This window comes from Abrus precatorius, unplaced genomic scaffold, assembly GCF_003935025.1.
Source record: "Abrus precatorius isolate BTA unplaced genomic scaffold, Abrus_2018 Scaffold8, whole genome shotgun sequence".
In the NCBI taxonomy this organism is placed as follows: Eukaryota; Viridiplantae; Streptophyta; class Magnoliopsida; order Fabales; family Fabaceae; genus Abrus; species Abrus precatorius.
Window position 1 is genome coordinate 5,496,164 of NW_020874428.1, and position 18,133 is coordinate 5,514,296.

Consider the following 18,133-nt stretch of genomic DNA (forward strand, 5'->3'; position numbering starts at 1 on the left):
ATTATGACTAAAGCCTTGAAACTTGATCAATTCGAAAAACTCAGAAACATGCTTGGAGTATTCAAGGCTGATGAAGTAAGCTAAAGCTTAAGGAAGGGATTGTTAGTTATTTTATGTTTACATGTCAATAACCATTCTTATCTATAGGATGGACTGGGTCAATATTCCGTTCTTTTATTCTTGTCTATAATGCTGTCATTCTGCATGTAAATCGGTATTCCGTTTTTGAGTCGGTTGCATCAGAGTCTGTAGGCTATAAAGCCATTATCTTTGCATTTGAATAATACTGCAGTTTTACGCACAACTGAATTTATAACAATCTGCATGGATGATAGCCTATTTTTTTAATTTTTTAATATACTATCGGTGATATCTAATCGATACTTGCTCAGATTTGTACACGTGTCAAATGTAGAGGTGTATTGTTTAAAAATAATCGATAGACAAATTGTTAATTAAAATGCGTTAACTTTATCGACGATGACACGGTGATACATAAGGGTGCTTGACACGTGTCAACTGGCTAAGCAGTATCGGTTGGTCTTGAGCAATAGCTTAATCGGTGGTCCAGCTGCGACAACTTTATCGCTTTCCAGAGTGCGATACAAGTGAGCATTTGCCACGTGTCCACATACACTGGTTGATACATTGAAAAAAAAAATCTAGCGAGATAACTGCAGTCTTCACGTTTTGCCTAACATTTGCGGAAGGAAGAAAGAGCTTAACATTTTGCACTGTTCGCATTTGCGTCAATCTGAAGGAAGAAAAAAAGGTTTACGTTTTGCACTCTTCACACATTTGCCTTGTATGCTGAAAAAACACAAAGCTTGACGTTCCTTTTTGCCTTAAGTTCGTGAAGCAAAAATTTTAGTGAACCCAGGTAACTTTAGTTTTTCCAGTATGCGTATTATTTTATTTATTGAGTTTAGATTTTTTTTGTTTAGATAAAATTTTATAATTTGTATTTGTTATGGAAAATTTTTTCTTTTATTTAGTAGTTAAAATAAACTTGAATAGTGTGATAGAAATATATATATATATATATAAGATAAAATAATGTATATAAACTATTATGATATTTGATTTTAATATGTTTGTAGTATTTTATTATGTATTAGTAATTTAAAAATTTGTATAAATTGTTGAAAAAAATTAAAAAACTGTGAGAAGAAATATAAAAATGATGTAAAATAATTTAACAGAAGTAATAAAATTATTTTGAAATTAAATTGATATAAAAAAATATGCCTGATTTGAGTAAAAATTTATAATCTTTATAAAATAAAATTTGGCATATAAAGTTATGTTTAATAAAATTCATTATAACCTGTTTGTAATAGGTTACGTTGTTTTTAATGCAAAAAATTTAAACAATTTAATGTTTAATTTATGATGATATTAAAATATAATTATACTAATTTTATTGTGTTAAAAAATTGTAAATTTTTTTTATATATTAATGCAATATTATTTAATAAAATGTATTTGGTGTTGCATTTGTGAATTTTTAATAAAATAAGTTTGGTTACGTAAATAGGCAAATATTTGTGATTATAGTTGATGCAGTATGTATGATGTAAAATGTAAATAATTTAAAAAAATTATTTATTTTGACTGATCAAGATTGTTGTTTGTGGATTTATTTTGTTAATGCAGAATGACTGATTTTGTGATAATAGTATATTGGAATAGTTGATTATTCTCAAATAACGAGGGTGTTACTTTTGAAGAAAATAATAAAATGATTAAAATTGAATGTGAAATTTGTTTTGAGACATTGAAAGGAAAGATTCATAAAAAATTAAAGTTGTTTACTAATCAGGTTTTATCTAGATTGATTTCACGATTTTTAGTAGACCTAATTGGTAGACAATACACAATGATGGATATATGTGATGATGAAGATATTGATTATATGTTAAGTGTCTTTTCACAACAAAATCAGAGAAGTGAAATTGAAGTATATGCAGATATTGCGTCAGGTGAAAGTTCTTGTATTCAATCAGAAGGTGTGAACTTAAATATTTCATTTTTACATGACATTACAAGTGAAGATGATGAACCTCATTTTGGATTAGGTATAGTAATATTTTTGGTTTAGGATTTATAATATTAAATTTCTTATAACTTATCTTTACGTTATAACAATTTTGATGGTTATGTAGAAAGTGAAAATAAGGATGAAGAAGGTGATGACAACGAAAATGAATGGGATTTCTCAACATATAGTTCATCTGATACTAACGTGGAGGGTGAATTTAATTCCATATTAAATAGTCATGAAAATGCACAACATGGAGGTAGTAATGTTTGTGGTTTGATTTATATGTTTCATGAAAAAAATTTGACAACTGTTGCATTTCGTTTTAATGCAGGCGTGATTGAAACTCCTTTTTGGAATTCAAGTCAAAATTATACTTATATTAATTAGGAACATGCTGATCAAGAATTGAAAAATTTAGATATTCATGTAGATGAAGCATGGAAGGAGGTTGATGCATTGTATGTTGGCCAAGTGTTTGACTCTAAAGATGATGTAAAAATGGCTATTAAACATTTTGCAATGAAGGCGCATCAAAGTTATTTTATTGTGGAATCAAAACCAACAAAATTATATGTAAAGTGTCCAAATCATACAAGTGGATGCCCTTGGAGAGTTAGAGCAACATTGGGCAAAAAGTACGACAAGTGAAAAATCACAAGATGTGGTGGAACACATACATGTGTTAATCTAATGATGTCTCTAGACCACAAAAAACTTGATTCAAACTTCATTAGCTCTTGTGTTCTTGGTAAGTTTCACTAAAGTAATTATAGATATTTATTTGAGGATTGTTAAATTTATTAAAGAACGTTACTAAATTTCATATTCTTAAATGTTGTAGGTATGGTAAAAGAACAACCATCGGTGCCAATCACATTAATCTAAGAAAGAATTAATGGTCAATTTGGTTATCAAGTTTCTTACAAGAAAGCATGGAAGGCAAAACAAAAAGCTATAGTAAGGGTTTTTGGTGATTGGGATGAATCATATGCGACATTGCCTAAATGGTTAGAATACATGCAATTACATGCACCTGGGTCTGTTTATAAGATTGAAACCAATTACTATGTGAGGGGTCACCAAGTTGACAATGGATACAAAGTATTTCATCGGTTATTTTGGTCATTTAGACAATGCATAAGTGCTTTCAATTTTTGCAAGCCTTTAATACAAGTTGATGGTACATTCTTGTATGGTAAATACCGACAAACTTTATTGATAGCTACCACTCAAGATGGAAATAACTATGTGCTTCCAATTGCATTTGCAATTGTGGAAGGGGAAACTTTGTCAGCATGAGAATGGTTTTTGGCTCTCATTCGTCTTCATGTTACAGATAAGGCAGGTATCTCTTTAATATCTGATAGACATCAAAGTATAAAAAGTGTAGTTTCTAATCAACATATTGGATGGCAACCTCCCAATGCATATCATGTGTATTGCATTCGTCATATAGCAAGCAATTTTAATCAACGATTCAAGAATCCTATTTTGAAGAAAGAGCTGATAAAATTAGGTACGTATTGTGTTGTTTTAATTTACATAGAATTAAGTGGAAAGAATATTATTTTGATGATTACTTTTATGTCATTTGTTTTAATAGCATACATAGCATGCAAAGACAGATTTGAAGATAAATTGCAACGATTTCGTAATCAGTCAAAGGATATAAAAAGCTGGATCGACTGTATCTCCAAAGAAAAGTGGAGTTTGGCCTACGACGATCAAGGATGGCATTATAGACATATGACAACAAATTTATCAAAGGCAGTTAACAAAATTTTTAAAGGAGCAAGGATATTGCCAATAGCAGCACTGGTAAAATGTACATATTCGCGTTTAGTTGAATATTTTGTTAAGTGTGGTGAAGAAGCAACAAGAGAACTGAATAATGGTAAAAGATTTTGTCATAAATTAATGCAACAAATGGCAAAAAATCAAGAGAATGCGTCTTCACATCAAGTTCAACGATATGATATTGAAAGAACAAGGTTTGAAGTAGAAGAGACATTTAACCCTATCACACAACGAGGTAGTAATAAGTTTGCTGTGATATTATCCAATCAATATTGCCAATGCAGAAAGTTTCAATCGTATCGGTTTCCATGCTCTTATGTCATAGCTGCTTGTGCATTAGTCGGTATAGATTATTGGCAATGGGTTGATCTTGTATATTCGATGTAGTATGTTGTGAATGCATACTCATCACAATGGTTCCCTCTTGGAAATGAAAATAACATATTAACATCCAATGTGTGGACGTTATTACCTGATGTGCATAGAATGAGGGGAAAAGGTCGACCAAAGTCCACACATATTAAGAATGAAATGGATTGGGTGGACTCTCAACCACGTCAACGATATTCTTTGTGTAAAAAAATTGGTCACAACCGTCGTCATTGTCCAATACAAAGGCGAACAACAAAGAATAATCCGTAATAGAGTTTTAGTCGTTATGATTGTGGTGATGGAACCAACTTCATCATGGTTAGTATTAAGTGTTTGTGATAATTTGAGTATGTTGTGTAATTGTTTGATTTGGACTGTTTGATCTATTAAATCCTCATTTGGACCAAGAGCCAGTTTTTACAATGGGGTACTTCTTATCAAAGTTTTTAAATTGGTTTATATTTTAATGTTGGTAACATTGCTGTGGTGGCAAGAGATACACATAATGGTAAAAGATGCATGTGTTCCTTCACAGGTGGACAAGGTATATTTGTAATACCTTCATGCTCAAATTACGTATAACCCAACATGATGATATTATGATTTATCCTTTTTCCATTATCCTGATTATGAGTATTTTAATGATTGTATTGCAAAGTAATTAAAATTTTTACTGTTATTGGTTATAAGTTATGTTAAAAACAAATGAATGAAGTTATAATTTATACTAAAAACAATATTGTAAGTTATGCTTAATGTTTTTCTGTTAAATCATATAAAATTACATATCATGTTGCCACTTGCACTTGTGTCCTACGACGATGCAGACCTCTCCCTTCTTTACGTCCCTCATGCTGTTCAAGATCAATATGAGGGTCTTCTGTGTGCCCACTTTGAACAGGTTGGTCAAATGACAAGGCTGTTTCCAAGATGCGTGCTTGTTCTCTCTGTAAAGACAACATGGTCTCACTTAATGTACGTAGCTCATCGAATGTGAATGCTTGTTGGCCATCAGTAGCCAAGTAGTATGTCCTCTCATGTGCATCTCCCTGCATTGCATAAGGAGGTAGTATATGTTTCATTAATAATTTAACGTTTTTAAAAACACATTGTCGCATATTGTATATACATACCACGAGGGGGTATACAAATACATACCAGAAGTGAAAAAACAGCTATATCTCTCGTCATCCAACGTCTAGTAACTGTCATATACCACCGCATGTACTCTGAATTGGAACTCAATAATCTCTCTTGAGGGCCATTACTGAATACCCAATCAGTGCGCCTCTCCCATAATTCTAAAACCTGTCTAAACTTATCATTCCAATTCTCTCCTGTCTTCCCTCTAAGCGTGATGTCATGTAATGCATCAGGTTGGTATGGAGCACGAGGAATATGTTGCACCATTCCAAACTGACGCATTACACAATCTGGTTGGTGCTACTCACAGATTTGAATGCAAATCAAAGGCACAACTGACCTCAAAATGTTCATTCCTTGCAAGCTTATAGGGGGCAATGACTCAAGTATATCCTGATTATAAGGCTGCCAAACAATCTGCAAAATGATTAATAAGATTAATTAAAATACAAACATTTGAGTATTTATAAAATTTATATAAGTGTGATATATAATTCAATACCTCGTCCCGTTTAAGAAGATCAAGTTTATATCTATAATATGCAACATCCTTCTTCCCTTTTCTCGGCACCCAATTAACTAATCACCTAAACAATAAAAAAGTAAACTAAGTTAACATAATATATATATATATATAAAACAAAATTATTATTTATAAAACTATAAAGGTTATATCATTGAATACCTAGCACCATACGGAAGATCATGCCGCTAATGTGGAGGTGACGGAGGAGGCAAACATGGAAACCTATCCCACGCCCACATAACTAACAATGGAGTCAATCCCCTTATGGCAACTCTGTTAATGTTTGTCGCCATGCATAATTCTCTGTATTAAAAACTGAGAGTTGCTCCTCCCAGCTATATTGTCCTGTGATAGCAAAGTCCTCAAGTAAAGGAAAATATCGGACTGTGACTCTACTGCTAGAGTGATCTGTTAACATAAATCCTCCCATCAATCTCATAATATACGATCTAGCAAATCTCATCAGTTAAAGCTCATTTTGCAAATGCATAGTCACGTCAGAGAAATGTTGGTCTAACCAAGTAAGCTTCAAGCTGCTCCCTACAAATGCCTCTGGTGGTGGCCTAACACCTAGACTATCCAACTTCATCATGGGATACTCTCGACCATCCCAAATGTGTTCAAACACATGTATACTTTGAAAACGTAACAATGATGGATCCTTAGGCCCTGGATTAATCACTAGACCTTCTGAAGAAAATGATGCCATATGAGTAATTAAAAATCAAATGTTAGTATTATTAACATATTAAACATGACAAGATAATGGTAATTTTAATATTTTACTTATCTAAATACACAACTACAATTTTATTGAACCAAGTTACATAAAGATAAAAAAATTTAATAATCATATGAAAATGTATATTTATATTACAATAATATATTTATACTCAATATTACTTTAATTTGATTTTTGTACAAACTATAAGTTAATCTTAACAATGTCATTTGATAATTTAAAAATAAATATTAGTATTATTAACATATTAAAAATGACAAGATAATAGTAAAATTATTATTTTACTTATCTAAATATACAACTACAATTTTATTAAACCAAGTTAAATAATAATTGAAAAATTTATTAATCATATGAAAAAATAAAATAATATTATAATTACATATTCATACTCAATATTACTTTAATTTGATTTTTGTACAAACTTTAAATTAATCTTAACATTACAAAAACTAGTTACTACAAATTAGCAAGTATGATTTAACTGTAATTTTAATTTTTTTTTGTTCATAAATAATAAATATAATAATTATCCCTAATATTTATTACACTTCTAATAATATACTTTAAATTTTATATACCTAATAATTCAATTTTATTATATATTTACTTACATTAATGGTTGATTTAATATTTTACTACATGCAGAATTTGTTTTTGTTTAATTTTATATTAATACAAATATTTTGTATCAGAATATGCTTAAAAAAATAAATATTTATTTACATATAATTTATTTCATAAATATGATAATATTAAGTACGATTTAATTTTGATACACTATTTGTATAAAAAAATACATTATCATTCAATTAAAATATGCTATTAAAATGATTTTTATATTAATTATTACTACAATCAACAATTTTTTTTATTGATATGATAGTATATTGAAACTAATTTCTTAATAAGTATTGAGTAATTAAATTATTTGTAGTAATATAGTAATAGGAAGTCACATGATAAAAAAAATTGCAATTATATGCGTTCAATACTAAAGTAATAATAATAGAAGTGTTACAAATTTAATTACACTAGTGTCACAAGCTAGACTAACCAATTGAATTTTCTTTTAAATTTTTTTTTTCCTTTTATACTGGATCGGTAAGTATGCATAGCACAAAGTTATACATAACAAAAATTCCATTACTTTAGTCTAAAATTACATATATCTTTTGAAAAAATAAATATTTATTTACATATAATTTTATTAAGCTGTACTGTTTAATATTTATGTATGCTAATATATTTAATAAGTTATGTAAATTTTTTCATTTAATATTTCTATTATAATAGAGGTCAATATTTTTCAGACGCTGGGGAGCCACATGTTATAATTTTTTAAACAAATGTTACCATTATAAAATCTATATTATTCTATAATAAGTTAAAAATTCAAAAAAAAATTTAACTTCATATAAATATAACACAAATAAGTTACATAAATTTTCTATCTTTACAAAAATTATTTATCGTAATTATTATTTTTAAAAATTTTACATTTTTATTATTTTAAATATACATATATTTCAGTTAAACTATATTTTAAATTTCCTCTTTATATTATCATTAAGAATGAATTTATTTATAATCTAAATCTTTTGAATTTCTATTATTTCTAATCTATTGATAACAAATTATAAATTACTGTTTAATATTTTATAAATTTGTTTCCGTAAAATTTTGATTTATTCTACTCAAAATTATTCTACATTTTAAACATGTTTCATAAAATTATACTTTCTACCCCTATAATTTACCTTTCTAATTAATTTTAGCAGTGATGAAATTTTTTACAACTTTTATTTAATTTATCATGTTTTACTATGTAATTTTAATTTCTCAATTTAACTCATTATTTATTTTTCTTCTTAGCTAACTTAATATTTTATTATGTTGTAATTAAAGATTACTCTAATTTCAATTTACTATTTTATAAAAACACTCAACCAACAATTTTTTTTATTCACATTTAAACAAAATTTAATCTATTTTTACTGATTTTACTAAATATTTTACATAAGATTTACAATTTTTTTATAACTGCACTTAAACATATTCTAAATTTTTCTAATTTAATGCTAAACATCAGAATAAAGAATTAACAACAATTACGATAAGTTATAAATCAATTTAAAAAAATAATTTAATTCAAATATTACATTTTCACTTTATTTTACATTACATTACTCAAAAAATATATAAACATTCAAATAAATTACAAAAAAAATTTACATTCAATTTTTATCCTGCACTAACCTCTTTTACCAATTGAAATGGAGTTCCACGTCTGTATTCTCCATTATCGGCACCTACAAAATTTTTAAATTTAATAAACTGTTGTTTTTCTTTTACAAAATAATAAAAATATTTTTATTACAATATTTGATTTTTACCTCAAAAATACACTGTAAAATCCTAAAATCAACAACTTTTTGCCCCAAATCGATACCACAAATGGAGAAATGCTACTCTAGTCGGCTGTTAATAGAAGATAAAAGTGCAGGAGGGAAAAAGAAGGGTTCTGCAGCACCAACATGTTCCTCGCCATGTGTCACAATCACAGCACAATCACCACTGCTGTCAACAACTTCTTGCCCCAAATTGACACCACAAATGGAGAAATGCTACTCTGGTCGGCCGTTAATGGAAGATGAAAATGCAGGGAGGGAAGAAGAAGGGTTCTGCGGCACCAGCATGTTTCTCGCCACGTGACGCAATCACAGCACAATCGCTACTGATGCACCGATAGCCTAATCAACGACCCACAGTCGATACAGCATACGATTTTGACACGTATTCAAACTCCCCCTGACCATTGATTTTTAAAAAGACAATCGTTTCTATTGTTGCGATACAAGTTCCCATTTGCCACGTGGCAGGTTTCGACCTCAACTATCCGATACAGTAATTTTTTTTTTAAATTTAATTCAAACATTTATGTGGTTACATGTTAAATTTTGGAAGAGTATCGGTTGGAAGTTGTCGATAGTGGATTAAAAAAATTTAAAAAATAGGCTATCGTCCATGCGATGCGATATAGTTGCTGATTTGGCAAAAATTCACACTAGATAAAAAATATGTTTAAAAATAAACCTACTTTGAGAATTTGTTTTTAAATTAATATTATTTAAATAAATTTACTGTTTTAATCACGTCGAGGGCTTGCATCTTCGATGTGAGAAAGTTTTTGTTATTAAGCTTGAAATAACAGGAATCATTACATTTGTTTGAGAATAATAAGTAGTTTTAGCCATTATTCTCTAATAACATAAATATATCAAAGAATCAATAGAAATAAAAGAATAAAAGAAAATTATTGAATAAAAATAAAAATATAAAATATTATTCAATTATCTATGTTTAAATTTTAATAGAGAAAATTTATTTATTCAAAATATACAGAGAATAATGCACTAACAAATTCTTAAAAGAATTATCAATAATTATAATTATCTTTTAACTACATAATTATCTACAAAATTATTATTTGTATTACTTTTTAAAATATATATATATATATATATATATAATTTCAATTTATAAAAATGTGATGTATATATATTTTTCAAAGAATAATTTTATTTTCTTTTTTTCAACATCTCAAATTTATGTGAATAAGATGATTTATAAACTAAAATAGTACGAGAATATAACAACTTTTTTATTTGCTCTATTTTTTATTATAAAAATTTTAAAATTTAATTTTTGAAAGTGCATTAAATATTTTTGAAAATTATGTTTATAAAAATAATTTAACAAATTACTTTCAAAATTTAATTTTCAAAAAATACTAAATGACTTATAAGATTAATTTGTAATGACTTCTAAATTTAAATTATAAAAAATATAAAATTAATTCTAAGATTTAAATTTTAAAAGTAACAGTAAAAGTAGTGATATAAGTAATAATAAAAATAGTATAAAAAGTAATTTGTCTATCCACAAGTAACAAAACTGAAAGGAATGGGCTTTTTGGTACTATTGGGTCCTAATAAACTACTAACCTCAACGTTATGCCCATTTTTGGTCAACCCATTATGATAAAAACTGCTGCAGAAAAAACACATCATTAGCATAGATAGCTGTTTCATTAGAATGGATAAATTTAAAAATATGTATTTAAAAATATCGATGATAAATTAAATCTTTAAAGATTTTATTTGAAGATAAAATTTTTGAAAATACTAAATATGGTGATGATTTAAATTTTTAATAAATTAGTAATTAGATAATTAAAATTTTGAAAGAATAATGATACGGTTCAATCAAAATAATAATTCCCCTAATATTAATTTAAGCCAAGAATACAAATATTATTTTTTGGGATTTCACATCTCACACCAATATATCTTCTATTAGTCTCATTCCTTTATCGTCAATGCCAAGTCTGATTATATTTATAAAAAACAAGTATGGATGACAATGGGTAGGGTATGGGTAGGGTACTACAGTACACATCTCCATACCCGCGTTTTAAAAAAATACCTATACCCGGTCTCATACCCGCGTGGGTATGAATATTAATTCCCGTACCCGTACCCCCTGGGTACCCGCATACCCGTCTTGTACCCATTACCCGCGCTTGTTTGAGAAAAAAATATTTATAAAGAAAAATATGTTTATATATAACTTCACATAAGTAGCATAATAATACAAAAATTCAATATGTAGTTGCTGAATAAGGTACAAATATAGATAAAAAATAAATATTCAAAGATCATAAATGTTAAACGTATCTTAATATAATAATTTTCTAAACTAAAATTCTTAGAAATAATAAGCAAAAACTAAACACACAAGTTATTTGTCAGTGATAATTCTATCTTATGTGAGATTTGATTGTTTGTAATGTCAAAACGACAACGAAATAGATATATATAATGGTTGTCCCTTCGTGTGGGATCACTTAGTAACCTCTTGTGACGGCATTAACAACTAACTCTAATGAATAACATTTCATAGTTATTAAGTTTTAGTGAGACACACATTGAGAATGAGAATAGAGTTAAAATAGAGAAGTTCAATACTAATAACAGAAAGTTGATACATAAAATATTTTTTTTAACTTTTGAATTTGAAATTGTAAGAAAAATAATAGATTTAATTAAAATAATATAATATAATAAATATATATATATATATATATTAATTATATATATTAATACTAGTATTTTTTTAACTCATATACTATACGAAAGTATTTTATCAAAAATATAAATTTTTGAAAAATTATTTTAGTGAATTAAATATTTATAATGTATATAAATTTAAAAAAAAAAGAATTTGAATAAAAGATAAATAGTTACAATAAAATTTTATAATAAAAAATATATGTGTATATTAAAAAAATTATACTTTTTTATCTTAAAAAAATTAACAAATAAAACTTAACAATAATTTTTTATATTTATATCTTTTCAAAAACTTCTTTGAATGTGAATAAATAGTAAGAATAATATTATTTAGATTCAATAGATTATAGTTGTACTTGTAATACATATGTTACATAGAAAAATATTATTTTAAATTAAAATATAAAAATAAAATTTAAATATTATTAATAAATAATAAGTTTACGGTAATAGTAGGTGATTGTAAAATTTATAAAATATTTATAATATATTTATTATTTATCATTCACTTTATGATTTAAACATCAATATGATTTTATTAACAAAAATATTTGTGTAAAAAATATTTTATGTGTGTCATATATAAATAATATTTTAAAAAAAGTCAATCTTATATTAAATATGTAATAATTAAATTGTATTAGCCTAATTAAATGATATAAAATAGTAAATAAATTTTTCTATTAAAAATATAAACCAAAATAAATTTTTTGGTTTACTTTATTATTAAATATATTTTTATATTAATCTTATATAACTTCACATAAGTAATATAATAATACAAAAATTCAATGCATAATTGTAGAATAAAGTTCAAGTATATATATATATATATATATACGGGTATGAGACGGGGTGGGTACTTAGATACCCATACTCGCACCCATCTCCATTAAATTTTGCGGGTTTTTACCCACACCCATACCTGTACCCGTATAGCGAGTAAATACCCTACCCATTGTGAGTAAATTTTGCGGGTGCCCATTGGTTACTTTACCCATTGCCATCCCTAGAAACAAGAGAAAACAATACTAACTTGCTCCCCTGTAAATAACATCATTTATGAGATCAATAATTATATAACTCTCCGTAACTGGTAAAAAAAATACCAAATAACAAATGCTATCAAGATAGAGAGAGACCCCGTAGATAATAATCCAAAAGCAAAAAAGATAAACAAATATGAAGAAAGTGTTTAAATAATGTTTTGCCTTTTGGTTTAATGTTGATTCGTCAACTCAAAATGTTACACAGATCTGAATAACCTCTAACTATTCAAGGCTTTCAGCTGTTCATACATTCGACAGTTCAGTTTCATTTTCTAAAATAACAATGCCGCATACGTAAAATGAGATCATTATTGAATGCATGCGTTGAAATGTTCACGCAATTTCCAGCCCTTTAAGGAATTCAACAACGTCAATTTCAGAAGTCAACACGCTCAGTTGCTATCTATTTATGCTAATTTCATTCGAAATTAATCACATATTAGAAACTATCTCATGAGTATTTATAGTAAAATATAAAAGTTATCTATCTCATGAAATGGGCTTTTTGTATGATCACTTTCATCGAGTGCTGTCAGGACATTATCGCTGTAATGGGCTTTGGACCAGGTTTCCAAACTAGTTTAAATATTGGTCCGTTAATGGTTAAAGATAGTGGATGGTGAGCTTTGAGCTATCTTCAATTGCCCTAAAGCATAAATGCACCAATAATATAAATATATTTTTCGCATTATTATCAAATTATGGACGATCATAATAATAAAGTTTATTAACTTTTATAATAATTATTTTAAAAGTTATAAATATTATATATTTTAATTGATGAATAATATAAAAACTTTTACTCTAATCTTGTATTAAAATTAAATTCTTTAATAGAAATATAAAGTGATCAAGTTTCAACAAATTCAGAATTACGCCATCAGACCCCGCATAACTAATTGTGGGAAACATAAATAAATAAAATTTCCATTGCAATGATTTTGATAATAATTGACTTCCTGTAGAATAGATTTTTTACTCAACATCATATTCCTTTTCTGAAACTACTAATCAAATGATCATACGGTATAGTAATAAAAATTGATTTTATGTTGCTGCATTAATTATAGAATGTCCTTTAATTTTGAGTTAATTAAAAAAATAAACTAATTAAAAAATATTCTTTTAAACGCACCATTTTAATTGTCATCAAGTAGTTAAAATGAACGTGAGAAAAAAGAGCATATCCCAATTACTCAGGTGAAATAGTTAACAATTGGATACAAATAAGAGTTATAAGATAACTGTTTTGAAGTGAAATATCTCGCTATAGTCAAATCACTTTATCACCATCATCCTACTTGAATTCACTATAAAAGTGAACATAATTCATTATTAACCGTAGTTATAAAATTTACACTGCTCACAAGTCACTTATTTACTTTGGATAAATTATTATCAAAATTCGCCTTAGATTCAGATGCAATCCTAAGCATCAACCGTTACAGAAGTATCTTTCTATTACTTGACAATTCTAATAAAATTTTAATTTTATTAAAACTGGCGTATATTACGTTTAGGTGTTGAATGCATTTCTATACCTAAACAATTATAATGTTAGATGCACATGATGAGATAATAATAAATTCACTTTGACGCTTATGTAGATGAAATGATGAAATGAAACATTTGAGTTAGGCTATGTTTTAGAGTTGTATTTAGGAAGAGAGAAGAAGAGAAAAATTAAAAGGATTTAACCTTTATTTGATAGTTACTTAATTAGGAGAGAAATATTTTGAGAATTTTTTTTAAACACTTCTAATGCTAAATTTTTTAAGTTCTCCCATTTTGAAAGATTTTATCTTTTCCACACTCTCATACTCTTTTATATATAGAATTTTAACTTTTTTTCTAAAAAATATTAAATTTTCAAGTAATATTTTTTTAAAAAAATTTATAAAAAATAAAAATAGTAATTTTAAAAATATTAATGTTAAAATTATTAACTTTTAGAGAAAGAAAAATATTTTTTTTATTTTTAATAAAAATAAAAAGTATAAAATATAATATCATTTATATAAGACTTAATTATATTTTTGATCTCTATAAATATAAGCCTTTTTTTAATTAGTTCTTACAAATATTTTTGTTAAGAAATAATTCTTTTAAAGTTGGTAATTTTGAAATTGATCCCTGCTGTTAATCCCTCCTCTGTTAAGTGCTGAGTTGACTAACAGAGAATCAGCTCAACAATTCACATGACGCCACGTAACTATTTTGAAGTCTAGTCACAACTTACGTGGTATGCCACATCATTTATTATTTATTATTTTTTGTTTAAAATTAAAATTTATAAATAAACTCCTAAACCTATTTTATATTTTTATTAATAAATCCTTCTTCTTCCTCAATCAACTCCTCTCCGGCAGCTCTATCTCCCCCCATTCCTAACCTCTACTACCACCCTCACCCATCATCTATTAACACGCCCTTGAAAAAAATACACCAGTGCGCCATAAGAATTTGGAATTATAGCTAAACTTTATATTCAATTAAAACATTTAACATTGCCCTTCAACCAAATGAGCCCTAATGTTATTGCCCTCCACCATTCTAGAGAAACCCCAACTCGATCTCCTTATTCCAAAGCCCATGTCCAAGCCTAAGGGATGTTGTTCAACAATGAAGTGAAGCTCCTACAAATGTTCACATTCTGTTTGACGTCACCATCAACTCCATCTCGGAACCCTTGCATTTGCATCGACTTCACGGATGAGGAGGATGAAGAGGCGGCAACGTGGTGGGTGTGGGAGCGCTTTGCATTCTTCTGGCTACTGCAGAAGGGGAGAGAGGTAGCTTAGTCATTTGAGAAGAGGAAGGTGGAAGCGTAGTGAATGGCATGGAAGTGTGAGGAGGTGGAAGCAAACTTAGTGAGGATGAGAGGGTTGTTTTGGAGACCAAGTTTGAGAATGAGCGTGTGGATTTGGGTGAGAGTGTTGCAGGAGTGAAGAAGAGCCGAACACATTTGTTCTGCGACCCTTCATTTCGTGGTGTCTGGAGGAAGTTGGAGCCATAGGATAGTAATTGCAGATGATAGCTTAGTTAATTGTTTTGGAGTGGGGGTGGAAGAGACGTTGGAGTATTGGGTTCCATAGTGAGTGGGGTGAGGGTGATGGTAGAGGATAGAGGTAGGGGAGGTGGAGTTACGAAGAGGAGTTGATTGAAGAAGAAGAAGGGTTTATTTATAAATATATAAAATGGGATTAGGAATTTATTTATAAATTTTAATTTTAAATAAAAATAAAAAATAATAAATGATGTAGCATATCATGTAGGCTATGATTGGACTTCAAAATGGCCACGTAGAGTGTTAAGCTGACTCTCTCTTAGCCAGCTCAGCACTTAACATAACTAGCTCAGCACTTAACAAAAAAGGGATTAACAGCAGAAACTAGTTCTAAAATTACTAATTTTAGAAAGACTACTTCCTAACAAAAATATTTGTAGGAACTAATCACAAAAATAACTATATTTATAAAGACAAAAAATATAATTAAGCCTTTATATAATTAAATACCTACTGTCCTACCCTCTCAATATTAAACATTTAGAGTTTAATCTTTTTTTCGGTTCCTTCTTTCTCCTCCTTCCTTCAAATCTTTTTCCTCCCTCCCTTCCAAACTTCTAAATAAAGTTTACTGAGTACACAATTTTATTGTCTCGTATTGTTACTCTTGTTCAAGTTTTCACTAATTAATGTTAGAATATTCATGCAAGAATATCACCCTCTTTTGAGACCCCTGAAATGTGCATAGCAACCTACTTTACATCCTTCAATTGCAGTACTAGGAACATAGATCACCCTTATACTCGGCTAGTGAATGGCAATCATAAAAATCATGCATATTTCCTGAGAAATCGAAAATTAAAAGAAAAAAAAACGTATTAATTAAATCACAGTGTAGATTCAAAACCTATATCATGCAGGCGCGACATGGGAAAGCTTCCTTAGTTTACCTTAAAACTTCAGAAATCAAAGATTCCATTATTGACCTGCAATGACTAATCCTGCCGTGTTTTACAACTTTACGTCTCTGCCATTTTAACATATTTATGCATTAACTTCTACGTTAAATAATAATTTAAATTATAAAAAGTATATATATTGTTTTAATTTTATAAAACTTCATTTTTTAAAATTAATTAATATTTTCATCATTTTTAATTCCTATATTGTATTTAAATTAATTGTGTTCACTTTACTTGTAATTTTGAAAAACATTTTCTTAAATATTTTTAATTATATGATAATATCAATATAATTGTGAGAATTAAGAATGCACATTGGTTGTCACGTTAACTCTCATGCGTCATTCACATATACTGTATTTCACAGCAAAACTCTAGTTCACCACCTTCCAATTTTTAATTTAGTCATCCGGTAAGATTACAATTTACTAGAATTGCAGAGGCACATGGAGGAGAGTCACAAGGCAGGAATCCATGCTTTCACTCTATTTTAACTGGTATTTGTTTTGTACTTTTTTTTGTGTGTGTTTTTATTGAATGATTTTTAAGTAATGTGTTTTGTTTATGATCTCTGGTTTCCAGTGTCAACTTTTCAACTTTGAGTCTTATTCTGTCGTTGTTTTGTTGGAATGTGTATACCTTTCAAGTTAAAGCTGATTAGCATCCCATAATGCTTAGGAAAACCTAGATACATTCATGAGAAGCATCTTCTTATGATCAGACCCCACTGCAAATTTGAATAATTTTTGGAGTAAACCCTCATTTTAATGTTTGAGATTGTACGGGTTGTGTACTTTTAATTTTTAAAATTTTTTGTCAGTCCTGATTTTGTAAAATATTATTATTTTTAATTCTATTTTATTGTTGTTTTGTGTTAGACATAACTAAAATGAATAATATTTTATAAAATTATAAATACTTTTTAAAATTAAAAGGCATGATTCATACCATTTCGAAGAATAAATTAAGAGTTTAATCATAATTTACGAACTACAGTTGTAGATTCCTTTTTATCTTCGAAAGAATAGTACTTTAGAATTTAAAAGGAGGATTTTATGTATCTATCACTCTATCTGGTAATATACGTGCTTTGAAAATGTTTGTTATTCGGATGACTTTTATTTTAGTCGAAGCAACCATTTTGCTTAAAAAACACGTTGAAAGATAATACTATTGGCTATCACCATAGGAAAAAAAATATCGTTGTATGCAGAAATTAAATATAAAAGTATTAAAAAAAAACACCGAAATGGTTATAAAATAAAGGCAGTTGCAAAAGCAAAGCAAAAACATTCTACTTTGTTTCATTTTTTTTCTTTCAAAATTTCAAAACAAATGGTCAAAACAAGTTTAGGC